Source organism: Carcharhinus amblyrhynchos, chromosome 22, assembly GCF_965287045.1.
Source record: "Carcharhinus amblyrhynchos chromosome 22, sCarAmb.v2.hapA, whole genome shotgun sequence".
Classification (NCBI taxonomy): Eukaryota; Metazoa; Chordata; class Chondrichthyes; order Carcharhiniformes; family Carcharhinidae; genus Carcharhinus; species Carcharhinus amblyrhynchos.
In genome coordinates, this window is record NC_137345.1 from 36,079,035 (window position 1) to 36,089,528 (window position 10,494).

Sequence of the window (10,494 nt, forward strand, 5' to 3'; positions counted from 1 at the left end):
TTTAGGATCTGTATCATTTGTGGATTTTATCCTTTAACCACTGTTTAAATTAAATTGTTTAGCTTAAATTTTAGTGAGACAATGGACAATCAAGGAAGTTGGGGTACTTTGCAGCTGTCTTAAGTTGTATTTGGCAGTTGTTTGCATTTCCTAGAGTGAAACCATGCATTGCTTTAATGTGTAATTGTATTTCTGGTATGTTAGGAAATGTTTGTTCTTGATCGTTTTTAATATTTGTGGGAATGGTTAAATTACGTTAGCATAAGCAGTCTCAACATCAAGTTAAAGTCTAACAGGTTTATTTGGAAACATGAGCTTTCGGAGCACTCTCTTCCTTCCTCTCCTCTCAACTGAGGTAGGAACAATGGTCTGAAAGCTTGTGATTCCAAATAAACCTGCTGGAATTTAACCTGGTTATGAGACTTCTTATTGTTTCCAAGAGCAGCATAAATTATGTTGACTAAATCTGTCTATTGAAGAAATTTGTTTGCAGAGGAGTGCAAACTGAAGAGCCCAATGCTGTCTATAATCTAAATGGCTCTACTTTGAGATGGGGTGACAGTGTCCTAAAGAGATGAATGGACTATTTCCACATGAGGAGGAATAATAAGACTAGGGGATAACAGTTGAAAAATTGAATCTTCACAGTGTAAGCTCTTCTGGACACAGTTCAACATCACTTCAAAGACAGAAGCAAAAGACATTGTACTGGAAATGCTCAGGACTCTAGGAATTTGAGGGAGAAGGATGAAGAACTTCTATTGCCTTCACTTTTTTAACTATACAAAAACTGAATAAATTATACTTGATTCATACAAATTGCCTCCCTTGTTAGATTAAGCATAACCTGTTAGAAAAAAGAAATTCAGAGCTTGGAAATTTTACTTGAAGGTTTTGTAGCTCAAACATAAAATATTACCCCCTCTCTTCTCAACAGCTTAAAGTTCACATTTCTACCCCTCTCCAGTGCTGAAAAGTGAAGACTCAAGTTAATTCTGTTCTTTCTCTCCTCCAATGCTATTGGATCTGCTGAGTTTTTGAAGCATTTTCTGTTTTTTACATTGAATATATTCAATGCCAATATATCCTTCCTAAGGTAGAGTGCCTAGAACTGATCACAGTAACTTCAGATGTGACTTAACCTGGGCCTTGTATAACTCAAGTAGGACTTTACACTTGGGTTTCTAGCTCTCGCGATAGTTTAAGCCATTGCAGTGAGTCACTTAATTTGGACTGCCTATGTAATCCTGTATACCACAATACCTTAATTTTTGAATCCCTCTTGTCAACTTTCCCCTCAGCCTTTGAAACAATTTTCATTTCTCAGGAATAATGAGGGGGGGAGCTGATTATTGATCTAAACAATGGGAAGAATCTGAAAAAATTTGGCAGTTCTGGTGTGGAACACTCCTCCAGTGGCCAGTTTTCTCTGTCAAGACTGTCATTTTAACTGCCAAAATGTGGGTAGTGCCATCACTCTGGTGCATCAGGGACTCTGAATGCTGGGAACCAACTACACTGAGATCGGGATACCGATCTTAAAGGGTACCTGTGGCCTCTTGCCCTCCCCCACCCCACTGATCATTGCTGGATCCCCATCACTTGCAATGTGTGCTCCCCCATTCGCCCCCCCCCCCCCCCCCCCCCAATCCCCCACAACACAAACAGCTGTTTGCCCACACAAGTTTCCTCCTAGGCTCTACCCTATTGCTGTTAGGTTGGCAAGAAAATTGCTAACTAGATTCCTGGTTTCCAGGTTTTGCTGGATAGCCCTGGACAGCAATCTGGTGGATGGAGAGTGCAGACTCAAGATCGTGCCCAATGTTTTTGTATTGGCATTGTTTCTAGACGTTTTGAAGCCTGATCCTAAATTTGTTAAGCAGGAAAAGGAAGTTTCTTTTCATGTTATTGAAAATGGAGAACTTTCAGCTTTTTGTATCTGAATTGTTTTTGTGCGTTTAACATTATGCTAAATACTGTGCAATTTAGCAGGTCTCTGACCACAGACCAATTGAACTAATTTGATTAGTTACCAATTTGAATTGACATCCAAATGCCATCTTGTGTATGCTTGAGTTAAGTAATTTTCACAAGACTATCATCATATAGCCTAAATTTTTGGCTGCACTTGGTGGATTGAGTTGTACTGAAGTATTGGGCAACAAAGGGCATCAATTCTCTTGACTTGGCCTTGTGTACTCTGCTCCTAATTCCACATTGCAGATGCCTTCAGCACCAGATGGCAGCAGACCAGTTTGAATAGCGCACAAAATGACTTGCCTTGGCCCCCAAATTGCAATGTTGCTGAATTTTGGAATTTCCTCTTCCTTGTGGATTTAAACTTAGCCTCAAAGTCCCACATTTTGCTTCTATTCCTAATGATAATTGCTGGAGGTTGACAGTATTTAATTGCTAATATGCATTTGGAAATGGTGAGCAGTCTGTACTGGACTAATCTAAAAATGCTATAAAGATTGCTTTTTTCCCAAGAAAAATCTTCCTGAGACATAATTAAAAAAATAGATACAAGGCAATTCCAGTTCTGATATTAGTTGATTGCAAGGAGCTGAACTCTCAATCCTTGGCTAGGATTGGTGTCTGCTGGAGACGAGGCTATTGGTCAACTTGATCTTTTGTCAAACTAAACATCAGACAAGGCTTAGCATGGGGGGGTGGGGGCAGGGGGAGGAGAGGAGGTGGTTGAATATTTGTATTGCCATTGGACTGGACTAATCTAGAGACCCAGTGTAATGCTTGGAGATTGAGTTCAAATCTAGTCATTAGGGTGCTAAATAAGGCATATGGGACACTTGCCTTTATCAATTGAGACATAGATTACAAAAGCAGGGAAGTCATGTTGGAGTTGTATAGAACTTTTGAGGCCACAGTATGTACTTCTGGTTGCCACATTAAAGGAAGGATGTGATTGCATGGAGAGGGGGCTGCCTGGGATGGAACATTTTAGTTACAAAGAGGTTGGATAGGCTGGGGTTATTTTCATTGAAGCAGAGAAGACCAAGGTGCATAAGATTGAGACAGTGATTAAGAAGCTGCTGTTCCCTTTAGTTGAAGGGCCAGTCACAAGGGGGACATGACCTCAAGGTGGGGTGCAGGAAGTTTAGGGGATGTGGCAAAAAGCCTATTTTTACCCAGAGGGTGGTAATGGTCTGGAATGCACTGCATGGGAGGGTGGTGGAGGTAGTTGCCTCATCCTTTAAAAAGTATTTGGAATGAGCACATGGCCCATTATAACATTCAGAGCTGTGGGGTTAGGTGCGAGTTTGGGTGTTTCTAATGTGTTGGTATGAATTTGATGGACAGAAAGGCCTGTTCTGCACCTTATGATTCTATGGCAGATGGTGAAATTTGACTTCATTAAAATCTGGAATTACAGGGTTCAGTGAACAAGAACAACATTGGAATGTCTTTCACACATATGGTGTGCATAACAGTGAATTTTTCCACATCTGTCCAAGCTATTTATTGATAAGGCCTATAAAGAAAGCACCAAATTAAAGATGGACACGATTTTAGATGTGCCATGTCCAACCAATGTGATACAACTGAGAATTTTTCTAATTAGTAAATTGATATTTGTTCCTAACTTTGCATAACTTAGAGTAAATCAGTCATGGGATTGGGCAACAATGTTTTAAAAAAAGAAGCAGGATATCAAAGGTGCTCTGCAGGAGTCTGAAGTATTGAATCATTTAAATCTGAAGCTATTAAACAATTTGCTTGCAACACTTCCCCTAATAGTTGTATCTCAGATTATGCTCTTGGGAGAAGAACGACCAATAGCTTTTGCTTTGTGTATTCTGATTAGTGCTGAAACTAACTAGGCTCAGCGAGGAAAAAGAAGCATTGAGTATAATTTTTGGTGTGCAATGCTTTCATTATGGTTATCATTTTGCATTAATTGATCAACCCTTAACTATTGCTGCTAGTTGATTGCAAAGATGGTCACTGATCTCCAGTATCATGCTAATACTGATGCATATCACACTTTCACTGAGTGGATACCACCTAGTTTCTTAATTTTTTGCTAATCATTTGCCTGTCAGTTTCTCAAATTACTGAAACATATCAGAAATTGAGGAAGGTGATGGATATGGCATTGAAAGGAATGATATTGTAAGGATTAACATGTCAAGAAGCCTGTTTACTATCCAAGGTGAGTGACTATTATGGGTATTATGAGTGATCATTTGTCCTAGTCTGCATGGAAGAGTTCTTGAACAACTTGTTCTGTCACTTCTCTTCATGGGGTCTTCCATGTGTTGAAAGCACTAAGGCTTTTGAGTTCTGTTGAAATTATTTTCCCAAACTGTCCTGAGACAAGGCAGTTGGTAAATATTACCTTTGTCTTCCAACCAAGTACAGGACAAGGCTTCTCATACCATCCCTCTGGATTTGGTGTCATGTCATCTTGCATTACTGATGTAGACATTGGATTGTGCTCCACCTGATCCAGGCTGAGACAGGTCTGAATGGAAAGGATAAATAGGCCAGCAACAAAACATTTAAATGGTAAATTTGCATAACAATGGTTGAAAAAATGACAGGTGAGGAAGAGTTAGAACTTGTGTTTTAGGCATGACAACCAGAAAAACTACACTTCACGATTAAGAAACTGAGCAGAAGAAGTGGTGTTAGTGTCTGGGGAACAAATGCATGTTCATTATACAAACTCATGAAATATGCAGAAGAATTGGGAAGTATGGCATGGTAATTGTTACTGAGATGACAGGACTGGGAACTAAATATACTAGGTTAACTATAGGGAAAGTGGTAGGTGGAAAGAATAGCCTTGGTGACTAAGGATGAAAGCCATCTGTGATAAGAGGTATGAGAAGTAGCCTGTAGATACTTCACTGGCAGAATAAAGAAATGGAACAAAAGATTTTAAATTATAGTGGAAATTATGGATAGGGTCTCTACTACAAGTGGTAAATTGTACAAGCATATAGCAAGCAGAACTCATCCATTGAAAATTACTAGAAAATACATCCCAGATACCCAGGACTGGCTTGACCCAATGAGAAGAAGCTATTTTGTGTTTAGTGATGAGGAGTAGCCATCATATGATTCAGTTAATGTTTGAAAGGGAGAAACCATGACTGAAGTTATTAAGTAAGGTTGACTGCAATGAGATGACTGCCCACAGAAAACTGGGTAAATCAAAAGACAAGTTTACCCCTCAAACGCTGCCAACCTCTGAACCTGGGCCTGGTGAGATGCGCCATCAATAGGTCCAGGCAGCAGGTGATCATCAGGCTGTCCATCCCGACTATCTGCCCCTCTACCGTGGCTACGTTTGGCCTGGTGTCCCTGGAGAGGGAGCATGTGGTGTTCATGGGCACAGTTGACGCCTTCTGTGCCTGCTGGGCACCATGGGCTGCTGTGTTATAGACCCTTACATTTTGATTTAGCGTTTTAAGTTTCCTTTGACTTTGGTTTCTGTTCGGGCTGTCCCCCTGTCCTTTTTGGGGAGCTGCCCCTCTTAATTTGTCTAAGTTAATTTGAGTTTGTTTACTCATTGTGCCGTTAAGAGACATACCCCTCAAGCGCTCTACTTTCCAAAACCATCATGGATGATTAAGGATGTAAGAACCAACATGTATAAAAATAAATCAGTTGATGGCAAATTGGAAACATTAACTATAAAATGACTAATATTCATCACAAATAATTTTTGATTGGGGGAAATAGTGGAGCATTGAAGCCCAGTAAGTGATAGTTAAAATAAGGACATGGCAGATGTTGAATAATCACTTACAGAATCATTGATTATAATATTGAGGCTATTAATACAACATCCTTTCGGATGTCTGCAAGAGCAACTCATCTAGTTTTTAGTCAATCATGGGGCATGGCTGGCCAGCAACACCCAACATTTGCTGTCCATTCCTAGTTGCCCTTGAAGGTGGTGGTGAGCTGCTGTCTTGAAACACTACAGTCCATGTGCTGTAGGTTGACCCACAATGCTATTAGGGAGGGAGTCCCAGGATTTTGACCCAGTGACTGCAAAGGAAAGACAATATACTTCCAAGTCAGGATGGTGAATGGCTTGGAGGGGAACTTGCAGATGGTGGTGTTCCCACATATCTGCAGTCCTCTTACTTTTAGATGGAAGTGGTCATGGATTTGGAAGGTGCTGTCCAGGGATCTTTGCATGTCAATGGTGAAGGGAGTGGAATTTTTATGTATGTGGTGCCAAACAAGTAGGCTACTTTGGAGTGTTGTTGGAGCTGCACCCATCCAGACGAGTTGAGAGAATTCCATCATCCTCCAGACTTGTGCTTTGTCGATGGTAGGCTTTGAGAAATCAGAGGTGAGTTGTTCATTGCAGTATTCCTAGCCTCTGACCTGCTCTTGTAGCCACTATTTATACAGCAACTCCGATTGAGTTTGTTCAATGGTAACCCCAAGGATACTGTTAGTGGTGAATTCAGTGATAGTAACACCAGTAAATGTCACTTTCAGCCCATTGTGCAGATCTTGTTGCATTTGAACATGGACTGCTTCAGGATCTGATGAACCATGAATGATGGTGAACACTATGCAGTCATCAGCAAACATCCCTGCTTCTGATGTTATGATGGAGAGAAGGTCATTGATGAAGCTGCTGATGGTTGGGCCTAAGTCCTGACTACATCCTAGTGATGCCCTGGAGTTGAGATGACCGGCCCCCACTATTCTCACCCTGCTGCAATTCCCTCCCTCCCTCCTCCTGCCCCCCCCCCCCCTCCCCAGACAAACAACCATCTTCCTGTTTGTCAGGTATGACCCCCAACAGCAGAGCGTTTGCCTGGATACCCATTGATTCCAGTTTTGCTCGGGCTCCTTGGTGCCACAGTCAAATGTGGCCTTGATGTTAAGGGTTGTCACTTTCTTCTCACCTGGAATTCTGCTGTTGTCCAATTTTAAGCCAAGGCTGTAATGAGGTCAGGAGCTGAGTGACTCTGGTAGAATCCAAATGACATCACTGAGCACATTATTGTGGAGCAAATGTTGCAAAATCTGCTTGGTAGTATTGTTAACCCCTTCCACACTTTGATCAAGAATGGACTGGGTAGTAACCAGCTAAGTTGGATTTGTCCTGTTTCTTGTGTACATTTTCTACATTATTGGGTAGATGCCAGTGTTACTGTACTGAACAGTTTAGCTTGGGAAGTGGCAAGTTCCCATTGCCTTTGCCATACCTAGTGCCTCCAACTGTTTATCAGGTGGAGTGAGATGCTGGGGACCTTTTGGAGGAGGCTGAGGTGGATCATCCACTTGGCACTTCTGGCTGAAGGTCGCTGCAAATGCTTCAGCTGTCTTTGCACTGAAGGCTGGTCTTAATCGCCTGAGGATGGTATGTTTATGGAGCTGCCTCCTCCAGTGAGTTAATTGTCTACCACCATTCATGACTGGACATGACTGAAACTTAGATCTGATTAGTTGATGCTGTTTGGCACATGTTGTAGCTTTACCAGGTTGATGCCTCATTTTTTTTAGGTATGCCTGGTACCCTCCTGTGCACTCTTTTTACTTTTCCTTTTCCTTCCTTTTGGCACTTATCCAATTTCCTTTTGAAAACCACAAATGAATTGATCTCTGCCACTCAGGCAATGCATTCCTAACCATTCACTAACTTTTTTAATATATACTTATGTTGCTGCTTTTGCCAATCATCATTAAAACATTACCTCCTGTTTCTCTGCCTGACCTGAGTTTTTTTCCAGCATTTTGATTTTTATATTGAATTGATATCCTTGCCACCAATTAGACTATCTACTGATATTTTTTTGAATATCTCAGTCAAGTCTTCTCTAAGGAGAACTCCAGCTTCTGTGTATTCCTGTAACTGAGTGAAGTTCCTGATCTTTGGCAACATTCTCATGAATCTTTTCTGCATTTTCTCTAAACCCACAATCCTTTTCTAAAGTGTGGTATCTGGGAGTGGGCACAATACAGTTCAGGTCAAATCAAGAACACTGACCAGTATTTTTCTTGTATCAGTTTTATAGAGTTTCATTACCAATCTTTTTTTTTGCATTCCTGAATCCTTAAACCCCAGGATTCAACTATCCTTCCTTACCAGCCCAGTCACTTGGGCTGACTGCACATACCCTCAAATCCATCTCAAGGGGGTGTTCCTGCATCCTCATGTCAATTCCTACCAAAATGTATCACCTCACCTTCCTCTGTGGTGTCTGCCCATTCAAGTCTTTATCACAATCCTCACCATTCTCAATGCTTCCATAACTAAACTTATGACCTTTGATCATTGTCCCTTAAATGTTCCTCTGCCACTTGACCCCCCCCACCTCATTCTCCAGAAACACCAATGCCTCTTTCCTCATTAGAGACATGTGTTCTGATCAAAGTTCTCCTGAACAAGCTTCTCTTCTGATAACAATTTCCAGTATCTTCACTGACACAATGTCAAATACTCAACTGGTCCAGTATCATTCAAAACTGAATACCAGTCAAAGCAAAATGCACTTGACTGCTGCACTACTTACCTAGTCTCCCCAATTTGGCAGTCACCAATTCCCTCCTGCCTCCATATCCTTAAGCTTTGGGATGACCACCTCATGCTATCTACATAGTATTCACATTGTGCTAATAGTGACTTGAACCAAAGTTCAAACTGCTTCAACTGATGACATTTTAAACATGTGACTGTTGGGTAGAAATGTTCTGGAAGTTCTGACATGGCACAGAATGTGCACTCCATCTGACAGATGTCCTGTAAATGTTACTGTTCACTTTCCCTTGTGCTAATATCACTTACTGAAAAGTTTGGATTCCTTTAGCATTCCTACCCCACATGATCATAAGATGAGACCTAATTAAACATGAGGTATAGATTGAGTTATGTATAAATGGGCTTCCTTTCTGTTCTTGTTATTTAATGTGGGTTTTTTGGTTTGTAGATTTGCCTCAACATAGCTTCTTGTTGTAAGGTTCACATTCATGGTATCTTGGTGTCAAATTTTTCAAAGTTGATCAATCAAAAATGAGTGAATCTTGTATGGAAACTGGCAGTGGAGTAAACACTGCACTACTTCACTTGCCCTGGTCTACCTAACAGTATTGTTGCTTAAGCTGATTGAAGAACCACCACACAAATATGCTAGCTATCTATCTTTAGTAAGTCATGATGGTTATTTCTGTGCTTGAGACCAGAACAGTGCAAGTGATTGCCTGTGGTACACACCAAACCTCCTGATGGCCAAAGGGACAATAGCCAAAATAACACCAACTGGCAACTAATTAAGCAGTCTAATTGCCACCAGACCACAACACACAGCTATACACTCTGAAATCCTGAAAACATTTCACACCCTCCAAATGGTGGACAGGCTACAGAAGGTGTAGCCACTTTCACAAGGTCAAAGGGGGGTCTGTGGCCATCTCACTGTCCACAAACTGAACTTTTCCCTTGTGGTAGCACAACTAGTCAGTTAACTGAAACTGTTGGTTTGTTAACCTGTATGTTAACTATAACTGTTTCCTAGTCATATGAGGTTCCTATTCAGCCACCAAGTCTGTGCAGCTCTCCCTAGCAACTCTATTCCTAGGATTCACTCCTTATACCTACCTTTTGCTCTCTATCCACCTCTTGTTAAGAACTTCAAAATTCTACCTGTAGGTAATATTCATGGGGTTTACTTTAATGTATTCTAATTCTCTCTGCCAGCCTTACTGTATCAATTTAAATCCCTTACAAATATCCACAATAATTGGAGATTTTGAATCCTCATACTGACATTATGAAAATAATGTTGCATACTAGCTTTTGTGCCAGCTTATCAGTTTCTAGTTTCTAATTTGTAATTTAGCAGCACATTTTTTTCATTCATGGTATATGGCCTTGGGCAGCAGTCATTGCCCTTGACCTGAGTGGTTTGTGTTGGGCATTTGAGGCAACCACATTGCTATGGATCTAGTGTCACATGTATGCCAGACCTGGGAATAATGGCAGATTTCCTTAAAGGACATTTATTTTCCAAAAATTGGAAATAGTTTACATTTTTAATGACAATGAATTCAAATCCTGCCATCTGCCACAGTAAGATTTAAACCCAGGTTCCCCAGAGCATTACTCTGGATTATTAGTCCAGTGACTATCACTACATGCTCTTCCTCTAGTACTAACACCCATGTGCAAAAGAGGAAGATGATCTTACCAAAAATCTTCCAATAAACCAGCTATCTTAAGGTGATCCACACACTTTAACCATTTCACCTTATTACACTAAAGAGATGAACAAAACACTTCCATCTGTGACCAGATTAAAGCTTTTTGATATCAATGACACCAGCCTGATCCTTTTGGCAGAGTAGTCAACTTGTTTCTAAGTTGAGAGTTGTGACTTTGTGTTGGCTTGGAAGCAAACTAACCAGTTTTCCAAGGCTCTGGGAGTCAGAAAAGACTTGTGATGCTGGAATGGGTTAGATTTATAGCCTGCTCCCAGAGGCAAAAGGGTACTAGCTACA